This window comes from Coregonus lavaretus (genome assembly GCF_964263955.1).
Source record: "Coregonus lavaretus genome assembly, contig: HAP1_SCAFFOLD_535, whole genome shotgun sequence".
In the NCBI taxonomy this organism is placed as follows: domain Eukaryota; kingdom Metazoa; phylum Chordata; class Actinopteri; order Salmoniformes; family Salmonidae; genus Coregonus; species Coregonus lavaretus.
The window spans coordinates 95,297-111,795 of record NW_028162090.1 but is presented as its reverse complement, the minus strand read 5'-3'; the positions used below and the strand labels follow the sequence as shown (position 1 = coordinate 111,795).

Genomic DNA, 16,499 nt, shown 5'->3' with positions numbered 1-16,499 from the left:
ACACACAGACACAGGCATCCACAAACAATGCATAATTGACCACCCCTGTGATACTGTGGGTCTCAAAAGACTCCAAAAGGTCTCTCTCACACAAACGAACAAACACCACCGGCTGAAATGTCAGTAACAGAATCACATTCTTATGATTCCAAAGACCTCCCTGTGATGAGCTGAGTTCAAAGATGTCCACAGGCTAAACACTATTGTTTGCTGTCATCCTCTGTTACACTTATTTACTCAACTCTCCTGTTCTGCCCTGGATGGCGAGGGGGTATTATATCAGTCACAGTATCATTATGGGAGCAGTGAGACACAACACCATGCTAACCAGAGTTTAGTGTAGTGTATCTCTGGTCCGTCACTAAGTAGTTACACCAGGTACACCAACACCTGCCTTTGGTCGTCTGTCAGTGATGCTTAGGGGGGAACTGGTTGTTCAGACAACAGGATATTACAAAGTAGAAATATGGATCCCATAGAGTCATTAATTAGTGGCCGTCTGTGTCAAGGCTAATGAAAAGATGTTTGTGTAGTAACACGCTGCATGTTGCTGTGTAGTGGGACGTGGGGTGTTCTGTGCTCTACTGTCTGATGTATCGCTATGGGCTCTGTCATCACTCAGATCACCTTGGCTGTGGTAGAGGAGAGAGAGAGGCAGAGGGATGGAAGACTTCTTATATATCGCCTGAATTTGGCCCATCTCAATTTACAGTTGTCTTACGAATGTCTTATATATTCTGATTTGAGTACAATGAAAAGGTGTTTTGGGATAGAGCTGCAGGTGATTCATTTTGATCTTAGCAGTGGAATTGGAGAGAGAAAGTGATGACAGAAAATCGGTAGCTCCCTGGGAGGCCCTGGAATAGCCAAGATGAGAGCATAACAGAACACACACACATGCACGTATGCAAGACACATGAAAGAAGAAGATTGGGAAATGGAGGAAACTGTTTGACGGAATCATCACTCTTATTCTCTTGTTTTCCTACACTTCTCCCCCCTCTCTCTCTCTCTCTCTCTCTCTCTCTCTCTCTCTCTCTCTCTCTCTCTCTCTCTCTCTCTCTCTCTCTCTCTCTCTCTCTCTCTCTCTCTCTCTCTCTCTCTCTCTCTCTCTCTCTCTCTCTCTCTCTCTCTCTCTCTCTCTCTCTCTCAATCCTCTCTCCTCCCTCCCTCCCTCCCTAGGTATCGCAGTCTGAAGCACTTTAACTATGATGTGTGTCAGAGTTGCTTCTTCTCTGGACGAACTGCCAAAGGCCACAAGCTCAACTACCCCATGGTGGAGTACTGCACGCCTGTGAGGAACACACACACACACACACACACACACACACACACACACACACACACACACACACACACACACACACAGGTACCTCTGTGCCACCTTATTCTACAAATCACTAGTTCTGAAACTTGTCATGCCACCTACATCAACTTCAGGAGCCCGGAGCGCAGAGTGTGCAAAGCTGTCATCAAGGCAAACGGTGGCTATTTGAAGAATCTCAAATGTTAAATATATTTTGATTTGTTTAACACTTTTTTGGTTACTACATGATTCCATATGTGTTATTACATAGTTTTGATGTCTTCACTTTTATTCTACAGTGTAGAAAATAGTAAAATGAAAGAAAACCCTTTGAATCAGTAGGTTTGTCCAAACTTTTGACTGGTACTGTATATATAGTGCCGTCTGATTTGCTTAATATAAGGAATTATAGCTTTTGCTTTTGATAGTTAAGTATATTTAAAACCAGATACTTTTAGACTTTTACTGAAGTAGTATTTTATTGGGTGACTCACTTTTACTTGAGTCATTTTCTATTAAGGTATCTTTACTTTTACTCAAGTATGACAATTGAGTACTTTTTCTACCACTGTTTGATGCCATCTGTTGAATAGAGATACTCCTTTATTGTATGAAATAAAACGTGTTTCCTCAGAGAATAGCCCCACTCAAAACCAACATTAACACATTTACAGCACCCTCTCTCCCACAGAAACAAACACATTAAATGTTACTGTTATGTCTCCAAAAACAGATAAAGTACATATTAATACTGAAGCACAGCAGATGCCTCGGCACATAACCTGATTTAGGATCTAAAGATTGACATGGGGCGATTCCACTCCAGTGTAGCCCTAAAATATTTTTGGTATCTCATGTTGGAAATACCGACTGGTATCCCACTCTGGCAGGCTTATGTGTGTGTGTGTTTGCGGAAGTTAAATCTCCCTAGTGGTCCTCCGAATGTTCAGCACAGCAGAAGAGTTTCTCTTCAGGTCAGGGCACCATGTCTTTTGCTGGCAAAGGAGAAATCACCACTCTCTGAGAAAATGTGGTTGCTAATTAACTCATTAATGAGGCACACAGCCAGATAAAAAAAAACAACATACATTTAACACACACTTCCTCATCTCCTTCATACAATATTTGTCCTCTCTCTCTCTCTTCCAGACCACTTCAGGTGAGGACATGCGTGATTTCACCAAGGTGCTGAAAAACAAGTTCCGCTCCAAGAAGTACTTTGCCAAGCACCCCCGCTTGGGCTACTTACCGGTCCAGACTGTTCTAGAAGGAGACAATATGGAGATGTAAGTACCTTAAAGGGAGGGGGTCGTTGTGTTGCCCTCCTGTCAAGACTTTCATTTACACTCTCTGTGTGTTTATTTACCTGTCTGTAGAGCGCTATACCCTCTGGCAGACAATTTATCTGTACAGGCTGCTGCTTTGCTGTGGAGTGAGTCTGTCTGGACTTACACTGGTCGCTCGCTCAGACACACATAAATCCTCAGTAATGGTGTTTAACTACATTTACATTTTAGTCATTTAGCAGACGCTCTTATCCAGAGGGACTTGCAGTTTTTTAGTGAGTGCATACATTTTCATACTGTCCCCCCGTGGGAATCGAACCTACAACCCTGGCATTGCAAACGCCATGCTCTACCAACTGAGCTACACGGGACTATTGCAGATTTAGCAGATGCTGGAGTCAGATGGCGGGAGGTGTGGGTTATGTCCCCCTCTCTGTCTCCCCACATCTCTTTATCTCACCCCTTTTTGCTACAGTATATCATCCTCTCTCAGTATCTTTCCATCTCTCTCTCTCTCTCTCTCTCTCTCTCTCTCTCTCTCTCTCTCTCTCTCTCTCTCTCTCTCTCTCTCTCTCTCTCTCTCTCTCTCGCTCTATCTATCTATCTCCTTCACACAGACACACACACACACACACGCACGCACATTCCAGATCTACACAGCCACACTCAGATAAATTACCCCACCATCCTCATTCCACTCCTCTCTCCACTCTGTCTTTCTTTCCCCCCCTCCTCTCTCTATCCCTATGACATATAATCCATTACCAACAGTATTTGGACACCTGCTCATCAAACATCTCATTCCAAAATCATGGTCATTGATATTGATATTGGGCACTGATGTTGGACGATTAGGCCTGGCTCGCAGTCAGCGTTCCAATTCATCCCAAAGGTGTTCGATGGGGTTGAGGTCAGGGATCTGTGCAGGCCAGTCAAGTTCTTCCACACCTTAGGCTTGTGTGCACCACACCTTAGGCATGGCTGCTCGGCCATGGAAACCCATTTCATGAAACTCCCGACGAACAGTTATTGTGCTGACGTACCAATTCACAATAGCAGCACTTACAGTTGACCAATGAGTTTAGGAGTTGTGTGGGTTGGAGTTTGAGAGCGTGCATTTGGGGACTCTTCTTAAAACACATTAAGTCAGACTTTTGTGTGGAGTCAATAACACAACACAGAGATATACACATTCTGACAAACACACACACAAACACACACTTCTGTCAACCCGAGCAGAAAGCAGAGGCGGCAGTAGCGAGCGCAGGCTAATGATATTCCCCCTGAATATATGGCGGTGTTTCTATGTTCCCAGTACCCTCTCTGTCTGTCAAGTAGGGAAAGGTGTCAGAGTGCACATGTGTTGTTTACCCCCTTTATAGAGGAGGAGAGGAGAGGAGAGGGGGACAGAGGATGAGAGGAGAGGGGAGGAAAGAAACAAACATTGTTTAAGTGAAAAAGTGAGTGTCAAGGCAGCTTGTCCTTCAAGACCTGTTGTTGTGCACTGACATGTGTTTAAAATAATCAGGATGTATTTGGATTTAATACCTGTATTGGTATTCAGTGAAAATATAGAATATATGACACAACACAACATCATGCAAACAATACTGATGAGGAAAACCTTCTCCATGTAGGCTAGTTGTTGTAGAAAGAATTTGTAGCCACTCCAGCAACATCTCTGTATAGTATCACAATTGGCACCACAGTATATTCAGCACTCTGCACACACAGCATAATTTGATCAAGGCTTTGCAAATGAAAATGCCCTTCCCTCCCCTTAACTGTTAGAGTCAGTGTGGACTCTGTCTCTGAGTGTGCCTGTCACCCAGCCAAGGTCCATTACGGTTTGCTCTGCTGTTGGCTTTGTACATACCAGTCAGTCCCTTTCCCTAATACACTAATACACACACAGACAAAGTCTCCCTGATGGTGCCAGGGACATGGTTCAATGCAGAGACATGTTGTTTTTAGGTGTGAATTTCAATTAATATTTTTATTTAATGCAATTTGTCTAAGAATATTTTGAATAAAACATTTAACCAGAAAATAGTTATGCCAACAGTTATTTCTTGACAGATAAATGCCCTCAACACACTTTGTAAAGAAAAGTTATTTTGTCAGAACGAGACTACTAAGTGTATTATGACTATTCTACAGCAGGGTTATACATTGAACATATGCACGTTTGTGTTTTTCATGTGATTATTGTGCATTGCTAACTTTTTTCCATAGCTACGGGTTGTTGACAGTGACAATATCATTTCTGTCGATGACTGTGGTTAAATGTGGTTACTCAGTATATCCAGGGAGGTTGGCTGTAGTTGGGCTGTCCTTTGGCCCGCTGCCATCTGAGGGAAAAGTGAACTCTTTAGGCTCAGCATCACTGACTCTCCAGGCACCTTACTCCTGCTGCCTGTTCTGCCTGCGCTCCATACAGCAGCAGCAGCAACATTAGTCAGAGCTAATCGCTCCCAAGGTCTCCCTCTCTCCTTCCTCCCTCGCTCTCTTCATCTTTTTTCATGAGTGCACCCATCCGGAGGTTACAACACCCCAGCCTGTCATGAGAGAAATTGGAGGAAAGCGACAGTGTGTCTGGTTTTGAACAAATCTACTGAAACCCTAGAAAGTGTTCTCCTGTTTTAAAACAAAACGTCCTAATGGCACCAGTTAACAGGGGTGCACAAAGTGGTAGCACACCACAGACAGAAGTCCCAAATAGCGCACTCTCCTTTGCTGAGTGATCATGTACAATAGGAGTCTCATTTTGGCAGAGAAGCAACCACAGCTTTCTTTACCACTGCGAGACACACACATCCATGAATCAGCGTTTTGCGTTTGAATGTGTCCACTTTCATGTTGCGAAAAACCCCACAAGGAATTATCTAACTTTCAGAGCTCACAAGCAATTATCTTAGCATCTCTAACGTCCTCTCCTTCTCAAAAATAACAAGATGCTTCTCTTCCTATCACATCTATATTTAGCAACTGTTATTTTTTGCTAGATTAAATTCCTTTTTTTTCTTGCAATAGAAAGTGTGTTATCTGTGTGCACTGTGCAGTACATGTTTACAAATAGATTTTAATTTTGAAGACTGCAAATAAAATGAAACCGTAATAAGGGAAAGGCACAGATTGGAAATGGCATCTCGGTAATGCTGGCAAATGTCAAGTAAGCCTAATAATAGCTGCAGATTTGTCCTTGCAATCAGTGCTAAAACTTAAAAAGCATTCTTAACTACTACAGTAAGTACAGGCCTGGGACTACATAGCCTTGCTTCTAAGTTAATATTCCACAAAGATTATTTAAATAGGAACTCAGTTACCATATCACTTGGAAATGAACAGTTTAATCATCAGAAACCATTGGACCATAGGCTTAAAACGAAAGGGGAGATTCTATTTGGAGCAGCCTTTGAGAATAGGATGAACTTGCCCCTAAGGTCAGTTTTTATTTTCCTCTATAATAGTAAAGGTTAGGATTTGGGGTGGGCAAGCTGATCCGAGATCTGTGCCTAAGGGCAACATCTACCTGGAGGCAGGAAGAAAAAAGATGGCGGACTGAACACAGCAGGGTAGATCACCTCAAGATAAAAACGTAATATTCAATATCAGTAAGTTAGACTAAATATTAGCACCTCACAAACTGGTGGCTATAACCTTCAATCTGGATAACAACACAAAACAAATCATAAGGCTAGAGAAATGTATCGACAAATATTACAAAAACAAGCAACACCCAAACATGACAGAGAGTAAAAAAGGAGAACCAATCCCCAAAAGAAAACGTGACTCCTCGAAGGACACAGACGATTTGAGCTTTTCACAACCGGGAATGGTAAGGGTGGAAACCGATCTGTTAAAATCCATAAATGACAGTAAACATATAAAGGAGTTGAAGGCAAGCCTCGAGATGAGTGACGAAAAAGCTGTGACATTGGAGAAAGAAATAAACAAGCTAAAAGGGACAGTCAATCAGATTGAAACTGACGTTAATGAACTTAAAAAGGAGAACATCTTTCTGAGAGAAGCCTTACTTGACATACAGACTAGATCCATGAGAGAAAATCTGGTACTTACTGGTATCCAAGAGAAAGAAGGAAAAGTTCCTGAGGGTGGAGTGATTGAGTTCCTCCTAACAGCGCTTCAGATCCCATGCGAAGCTGTCAACAAAATCCAACTAGAACGTGTACACAGTTTCGGACAGAGAGGACAGAGACATGAGCGCCCAATCAAGCCAAATTTGCTTTCTTTAAAGATTGGCAAATTCGCCACTGGCGCCCTGTGCTCTTCACAGATGAAAGCAGGTTCACACTGAGCACGTGACAGACGTGACAGAGTCTGGAGACGCCGTGGAGAACGTTCTGCTGCTTGCAACATCCTCCAGCATGACCGGTTTGGCGGTGGGTCAGTCATGGTGTGGGGTGGCATTTCTTTGGGGGGCCGCACAGCCCTCCATGTGCTCACCAGAGGTAGCCTAACTGCCATTAGGTACCGAGATGAGATCCTCAGACCCCTTGTGAGACCATATGCTGGTGCGGTTGGCCCTGGGTTCCTCCTAATGCAAGACAATGCTAGACCTCATGTGGCTGGAGTGTGTCAGCAGTTCCTGCAAGAGGAAGGCATTGATGCTATGGACTGACCCGCCCGTTCCCCAGACCTGAATCCAATTGAGCACATCTGGGACATCATGTCTCGCTCCATCCACCAACGCCACGTTGCACCACAGACTGTCCATGAGTTGGCGGATGCTTTAGTCCAGGTCTGGGAGGAGATCCCTCAGGAGACCATCCGCCACCTCATCAGGAGCATGCCCAGGCGTTGTAGGGAGATCATACAGGCACGTGGAGGCCACACACACTACTGAGCCTCATTTTGACTTGTTTTAAGGACATTACATCAAAGTTGGATCAGCTTGTAGTGTGGTTTTCCACTTTCATTTTGAGGGTGACTCCAAATCCAGACCTCCATGGGTTGATACATTTGATTTCCATTGATAATTTTTGTGTGATTTTGTTGTCAGCACATTCAACTATGTAAAGAGAAAATTATTTAATAAGATTATTTCATTCATTCAGATCTAGGATGTGTTATTGTAGTGTTCCCTTTATTTTTTTGAGCAGTGTATATAGAAAAGCAATAAAAAATTTAAAGAAATATACTACAACTACACTATACCATTCTAGATAGGGAATGTTGGGAAAAAAATAATTTTAGACTTTCCATTTATAGTATTTCATAAATTGATAAGACGGGATTAGAAGAAAGGATAGTTAGTGAATAATACATCTTCAAATATAAGGAACTGGAACACAAAAGTACTCAATCAACATGGTAGAGATAAAACACAGAGGACATAGAAGGCACAGTATGTGGGTATGTGCGGATGTATTGTGATGGAATGTGGGGTGAGTGTTTTTGTGTTTGGAAAAGTATGGAGTTAAGTGAGTGAAAAAGGATAAGGGTTGCAAATCCCAGAGCCCATGTGTGTTTGTGAGCGGGGTTGTGAGAGAGAGCTTTCAATTTTATGCAGATATGGGATATACACTTAAAAATTAATTATTAATATAGTCTATCTATTTATTGTCCTATCATGATGGAATTGTCCCCAACCCTATACCCTAGACACCACCGGAGCGACCCATACACTAAGGAGAAGTTCTCATCTGTTTTATGGGCCTACTGTAAGTAGCCTATACGCAGCCAAATCAGAAAGATGAATGTGATCAGGGACCTACGAAAGCAGCACCACCCCTTCAAGATTCTGAGCCTGCCTAGCAGGGTTGGTCCTGCAAAGCCAAAGCCCCTTGATGGGAGAGCATAATATACAAGGAAATTCTCAAAGCTGCTAATGAGAACCTTGACGACCTTGTACCTAGCCGGTGGGGATTCCGGTGGGGTGCCCCCACCCAGGTAGTGGCAGTGCTGGCAACACTAGCTGCAGTAACCCATGGGGAGGGGGTCACACTCTGACATTCAGAGTGGGGGCATAATATTGTGGCCCTTGTGGCACAAAATCATCAAATGTCTGACTGCACAGAGATGCTTGGGAATATGGTCACAACGGGGGACCAGCGGGTTTGTGTTTAAGGGGAAGGGGGTGTATCTGATCTCCATCACCTAGGATTTGACAATGGTTAATAAAATATCCATATTTTTTCCAGTTTTTTCTCAATTTTGCATGGCTTCTCATACTGCTGCAACTGTATATGCATTCGTAAATCAAGTCCTTTCTTGAGTTGGGCTCTGGGATGGAACAACTGTTGAGCATCTGAGTTTATGGTTGTTGGTGGGGAAAGGGGTTGAGTGTGTATGAGTGTTTCTGTGTGTGTGTGTGTGTGTGTGTGTGTGTATATTTCTCCCATGGGTAAAGAAATTCAAAAGGGGTCATGATATTAATTAACAGTAATTTTGATTCAAATGTGCAAATTGTCCAAACAGATCCTCAAGGTAGATGGATGATTTTAAATATGTTATTGGACCATAAACAGATATGGCTCATTAACCTATACAGTCCAAATGATGATGATCCACACTTCTTTGACAATATATATAATAATTGATCAACCCTTCAAGCAATAAAATACTCTATTATTATGGTGGGAGATTATAACATGGTTTTAAATACCTCTATGGACCGTAAAGGAAATCACACTACAAACTATCACCCTCATGCACTTAAGGAAATCATGAATGGTGGATATATGGAGGCTTAAATATCCTGACCTAGTGAGATATACATGGCGTAGGCTCATTCAAGCTAGTCGTCTTGATTACTTTCTTATGTCATTCTCTCTGGCACCAAATGTTTAAAAAGTGTTGATAGGGGACAGAATGTTGTCGGACCATCACATAATTGGCATATACATTACTCGTACAGAATTTCCACGTGGGCAAGGATATTGGAAATCTAATCAAAGCCTATTGGATGATAACTTGTTTTTAACTAGGACAGAGTAATTTATAACTGACTTTTTCTGACATACCATAGGTACAGCAGATCCCCTTATTGTGTGGGACACTTTTAAATGTGCTTTAGAGGCCATGCAATTCAGTACTCATCTCTAAAACAAAAGCTAATAACGTCAAAAGAGTCCATATTAACAAAGGAAATGGATGGACTAACAGTACATATACAGTGAGGGAAAAATGTATTTGATCCCCTGCTGATTTTGTAAGTTTGCCCACTGACAAAGAAATGATCAGTCTATACTTTTAATGGTAGGTTTATTTGAACAGTGAGAGACAGAATAACAACAAAAAAATCCAGAAAAACGCATGTCAAAAATGTTATAAATTGATTTGCATTTTAATGAGGGAAATAAGTATTTGACCCCCTCTCAATCAGAAAGATTTCTGGCTCCCAGGTGTATTTTATACACGTAACGAGCTGAGATTAGGAGCACACTCTTAAAGGGAGTGCTCCTAATCTCAGTTTGTTACCTGTATAAAAGACACCTGTCCACAGAAGCAACCAATCAATCAGATTCCAAACTCTCCACCATGGCCAAGACCAACGAGCTCTCCAAGGATGTCAGGGACAAGATTGTAGACCTACACAAGGCTGGAATGGGCTACAAGACCATCGCCAAGCAGCTTGGTGAGAAGGTGACAACAGTTGGTGAAAAGAAAAACAAAAGAACTGTCAATCTCCCTTGGCCTGGGGCTCCATGCAAGATCTCACCTCGTGGAGTTGCAATGATCATGAGAATGGTGAGGAATCAGCCCAGATCTACACAGGAGGATCTTGTCAATGATCTCAAGGCAGCTGGGACCATAGTCACCAAGAAAACAATTGGTAACACACTACGCCGTTAAGGACTGAAATCCTGCAGCGCCCGCAAGGTCCCCCTGCTCAAGAAAGCACATATACAGGCCCGTCTGAAGTTTGCCAATGAACATCTGAATGATTTAGAGGAGAACTGGGTGGAAGTGTTGTGGTCAGATGAGACCAAAATGGAGCTCTTTGGCATCAACTCAACTCGCCGTGTTTGGAGGAGGAGGAATGCTGCCTATGACCCCAAGAACACCATCCCCACCGTCAAACATGGAGGTGGAAACATTATGCATTGGGGGTGTTTTTCTGCTAAGGGGACAGGACAACTTCACCGCATCAAAGGGACGATGGACAGGGCCATGTACCGTCAAATCTTGGGTGAGAACCTCCTTCCCTCAGCCAGGGCATTGAAAATGGGTCATGGATGGGTATTCCAGCATGACAATGACCCAAAACCCACGGCCAAGGCAACAAAGGAGTGGCTCAAGAAGAAGCACATTAAGGTCCTGGAGTGGCCAAGCCAATCTCCAGACCTTAATCCCATAGAAGATCTGTGGAGGGAGCTGAAGGTTCGAGTTGCCCAACGTCAGGCTCGAAACCTTAATGACTTGGAGAAGATCTGCAAAGACGAGTGGGACAAAATCCCTCCTGAGATGTGTGCAAACCTGGTGGCCAACTACAAGAAATGTCTGACCTCTGTGATTGCCAACAAGGGTTTTGCCACCAAGTACTAAATCATGTTTTGCAGAGGGGTCAAATACTTATTTCACTCATTAAAATGCAAATCAATTGGTAACATTTTTGACATGCATTTTTCTGTATTTTTGTTTTGTTATTCTGTCTCTCACTGTTCAAATAAACCTACCATTACAATTATAGACTGATAATTTATTTGTCAGTGGGCAAATGTACAAATCAGCAGGGGATCAAATATTTTTTCCCTCACTGTATAAACACCATGGCACCACGCAGCCGTCATACCGCTCAGGAAGGAGATGCGTTCCGTCTCCTAGAGATGAACGTACTTTGGTGCAAAATGTACAACAGCAAAGGACCTTGTGAAGGTGTATGTAAACTTCCGACTTCAACTGTATGTATGTGTATTTGTATGTATGTATATGTACAGTACCAGTCAAACGTTTGGACACGCCTACTCATTCAAGGTTTATTTTATTTTTTTACTATTTTCTACATTGTAGAATAATAATGAAGACATCAAAACTATGAAATAACACATATGTAATCATGTAGTAACCAAAAAAGTGTTCTGGGATTCATCATTATGCGCACCTGCACGTGATCATCAGGTATCACCTTCCTGATTACCTCCCCTATATATATCACACCCTTTGGTTCCTTCGCCAGGCGTTATTGACTCTGTGTTTGTGTTTCATGTCTGTACGCTACTCGTGTTTGTTGTTTTGTTCCATGTTTCATTTATTATTAAATTCACTCCCTATACTTGCTTCCCGACTCCCAGTGTACACGTTACAACAGCTTTGCACACTCTTGGCATTCTCTCAACCAGCTTCATGAGGTAGTCACCTGGAATGCATTTCAATTAACAGGTGTGCCTTGTTAAAAGTTAATTTGAGGAATTTCTTTCCTTCTTAATGCATTTGAGCCAATACATTGTGTTGTGACAAGGTAGGGTGGGTATACAGAAGTTAGCCCTATTTGGTAAAAGACCAAGTCCATATTATGGCAAGAACAGCTCAAATAAGCAAAGAGAAACGACAGTCCATCATTACTTTAAGACATGAAGGTCAGTCAATGCGGAACATTTCAAGAACTTTTAAAGTTTCTTCAAGTGCTGTCGCAAAAACCATCAAGCACTATGATGAAACTGGCTCTCCTGAGGACCGCCACAGGAACGGAAGACCCAGAGTTACCTCTGCTGCAGAGGATCAATTAATTAGAATAACTACACCTCAGATTGCAGCCCAAATAAATGCTTCACAGAGTTCAAGTAACAGACAAATCTCAACATCAACTGTTCAGACTGCGTGAATCAGGCCTTCATGGTCTAATTGCTGCAAAGAAACCACTACTAAAGGTCACCTATGAGAAGAAGAGACTTGCTTGGGCCAAGAAACACGAGCAATGGACATTAGACCGGTGGAAATGTGTCCTTTGGGCTGATGAGTCCAAAGTTGAGATTTTTGGATCCAAACGCCGTGTCTTTGTGAGACGCAGAGTAGGTGAACGGATGATCTTTGCATGTGTGGTTCCCATCATGAAGCATGGAGGAGTTGGTGTGATGGTGTGGGGGTGCTTTGCTGGTGACACTGTCTGTGATTTATTTAGAATTCAAGGCACACTTAACCAGCATGGTTACCACAGCATTCTGCAGCGATACGCCATCCCATCTGGTTTGCGCTTAGTGGGACTATCATTTGTTTTTCAACAGGACAATGACCCAACACACCTCCAGGCTATTTGACTAAGAAGGAGAGTGATGGAGTGCTGCATAAGATGACCTGGCCTCCGCAAAAGCAGCCAACAAGTGCTCAGCATATGTGGGAACTTCTTCAAGACTGTTGGAAAAGCATTCCAGGTGAAGCTGGTTGAGAGAATGCCAAGAGTCTGCAAAGCTGTCATCAAGGCAAAGGTTGGCTACTTTGAAGAATCTGAAATATAAAATATATTTTGATTTGTTTAGCACTTCTTTGGTTACTACATTATTCCATATGTGCTATTTCATAGTTTTGATGTCTTCACTATTATTCTACAATGTAGAAAAAGTAAAACATTAAGAAAAACCCTTGAATGAGTAGGTGTGTCCAAACTTTTGACTGGTACTGTATGTGTATATGTAACCACATTTACATATATGTGGGTATGTATGTGTATGTGTGTATATATATCAATATATTTACATAAAAAATATATGGGTGATTGGAAATGATGCAGTCTGTCACGACTGTCAGTGAGATGCGGTTGAAGAAGTCAGGCGCAGGACACGGAACTCTCGGAAACGTACTTTAATCCGATACTGAAAAGATGAACACAGAATGACTCCACGCAGGGAGGAAATAACCCGCTCACAAACAACATACGTGAAGGGAAACAATCACACACAAGATCCCGATGAGAGACAGGGGTAATTATAGGGCAACAATCAAACATAATGTGGAACAGGTGTAAACAATACAGACAAAACTAGACAGACACCGATAACATCGAACGGCAGCAGCTAGTACTCCGGGGACGACGTACGCCGAAGCCTGCCCGAGCAAGGAGGAGGAGCAGCCTCGGCAGAATCCGTGACAGTACCCCCCCCCCTTGACGCGCGGCTCCAGCCTTGCGCCGACCCCTGCCTCGGGGACGGCCAGGAGGACGCGGAGCAGGGCGAGTCGGATGACTCCGTTGGAACTCTGTCAACACGGAGGGATCTAGGATGTCCCTCCTAGGGACCCAGCACCGTTCCTCCGGACCGTACCCCTCCCACTCCACGAGATACTGCAGACCCCCCATCCGACGCCTCGAATCCACGATGGAACGGACTGAGTACGCCGGAGCCCCTTCGATGTCTAGTGGGGGCGGAGGGGCCTCTCGTACCTCATTCTCCTGGAGTGGACCAGCTACCACCGGCCTGAGGAGAGACACATGGAACGAGGGGTTAATGCGATAATTAATAGGCAGTTTTAACCTATAACATTCCTCGTTCAATCTCCTCAGGACTTTAAATGGCCCCACAAACCGCTGACCCAGCTTCCGGCAGGGCAGGTTAAGGGGCAGGTTTCTGGTCGAGAGCCAGACCCGATCTCCAGGTGCATAAACCGGACCCTCACTGCGATGGCGATCGGCGCTCGCCTTTTGCCGTCTGATGGCCCGCTGCAGATGGACACTATTCATCCACCACAGGAGCCTCGATCTGGCTCTGATGCCAGGGTGCCAGAACCGGCTGATAGCCCAACACACACTGGAAAGGCGTAAGATTAGTGGAGGAGTGGCGGAGTGAGTTTTGGGCTATCTCTGCCCAGGGAATATATACCCCGACCACTCCTCCTGCCGGTCCTGGCAATAGGACCTCAGAAACCTACCCACATCCTGGTTTACTCTCTCCACCTGCCCATTACTCTCAGGGTGAAAACCCGAGGTAAGGCTGATCGAGACCACCAAACGTTCCATAAACGCCCTCCACACTCTAGAGGTGAACGGGACCTCGATCAGACACTATATCCTCAGGCACCCCGTAGTGCCGGAAAATGTGAGTAAACAGGTCTTCGGCCGTTTGTAGGGCTGTAGGAAGACCTGGCATAGGGATGAGACGGCAGGCCTTAGAAAACCGATCCACAACGACCAAGATCGTGGTATTCCCCTGGGAGGGGGGAAGGTCCATGACAAAATCCACCGACAGGTGAGACCACGGCCGTTGTGGAACGGGTAGAGGTTGTAACTTCCCTCTGGGCAGGTGTCTAGGCGCCTTACACTGGACGCACACCGAGCAGGAAGAAACGTAAACCCTCACGTCCCTGGCTAAGGTGGGCCACCAGTACTTCCCGCTAAGACAGTGCACAGTCCAACCAATACCAGGATGACCAGAGGAGGGTGACGTGTGAGCCCAATAAATCAGTCGGTCACGGACCTCGAGCGGCACGTACCTCCGTCCCTCTGGACACTCTGGGGGAGTAGGGTCGGTACGTAACGCCCGCTCGATTTCTGTGTCGACCTCCCACACCACCGGTGCCACTAGACAAGACTCCGGTAGTATGGGAGTGGGCTTAATGGACCTCTCCTCTGTGTCATATCGTAGGGACAGGGCGTCTGCCTTAACGTTCTGTGACCCTGGGATATAAGTGATCTTAAATACAAACCGGGCAAGAAACATGGCCCACCTAGCCTGACGAGGGTTCAGTCTCTTCGCTGCCCGGATGTACTCCAGGTTACGATGGTCAGTCAGAATGAGAAAAGGGTGGTTAGCCCCCTCAAGCCAATGTCTTCACACCTTCAGGGCGTGGACCACCGCTAGCAGCTCCCTGTCCCCCACGTCATAATTGCGTTCCGCCGGACTGAGCTTCTTGGAATAGAAAGCACAGGGGCGGAGTTTAGGAGGCGTGCCCGAGCGCTGAGACAGTATAGCACCGATCCCCGCCTCGGACGCATCCACCTCAACTTGGAACGCCAAAGAGGGATCCGGATGTGCCAGCACCGGAGCCGAGGTGAACAGGTCCTTCAAATGACTAAACGCCCTGTCCACCTCAGCCGACCACTGCAAACGCACCGGGCCCCCCTTTAGCAGGGAGGTAATGGGAGCTGCTACCTGTCCAAAACCCCGGATAAACCTCCGGTAGTAATTGGCAAAACCCAAAAACCGCTGCACCTCCTTTACCGTAGTGGGAGTCTGCCAATTACGCATGGCTGAAACGCGGTCCATCTCCATCTCCACCCCTGACGCAGACAACCGATGTCCCAGGAAGGAGATGGACTCCTGGAAAAACAGACGTTTCTCTGCCTTCACATACAGATCATGCTCCAACAGTCTACCCAGCACCCGACATGTAGCGGAGTATATCAGAATGTCATCAATATACACCACTACCCCCTGTCCATGCAAATCCCGGAAAATCTCGTCCACAAATGATTGGAAGACTGAAGGAGCATTCATTAGACCGTATGGCATGACGAGGACTCATAGTGACCCGAGGTGGTACTGAATGCTGTCTTCCACTCATCTCCTTCCCGAATGCGCACCAGGTTGTAAGCGCTCCTGAGATCCAATTTTGTGAAGAAGCGCGCCCCGTGTAATGACTCCGTCATACTAGCAATCAGAGGGAGAGGATAGCTGTATTTAATAGTGATCTGATTGAGACCATGGTAATCAATACACGGGCGTAAACCCCCATTCTTCTTCTTCACAAAAAAGAAACTCGAGGACGCAGGGGAAGTGGACGGCCGTATGTATCCCTGTCTCAAGGATTCGGTGACATATGTCTCCATAGCATCCGTCTCCTCCTGAGACAGAGGATACACATGGCTACGAGGGAGCGCAGCGCCAACCTGGAGGTCTATCGCACAATCCCCCTGTTTATGAGGTGGTAATTGAGTCGCCTTCTTCTTACAGAAGGCGCGTGCCCAATCGGCATACTCAGGAGGAATGTGCATTGTGGGCATTTGGTTCGGACTT

At 44.9% G+C, this 16,499-nt stretch overlaps 1 pseudogene across 1 annotated transcript in view; it reads left to right on the top strand.

The window, feature by feature from the left end:
* Positions 1-16,499, top strand: part of LOC311116536 (utrophin-like) — a 275,197-nt pseudogene that overhangs the window by 213,489 nt on the left and 45,209 nt on the right. The window contains exon 32 of the transcript in view: positions 2,456-2,592. The product of the transcript in view is annotated as an utrophin-like (transcript). The remainder of the gene's footprint in view (positions 1-2,455; positions 2,593-16,499) is intronic.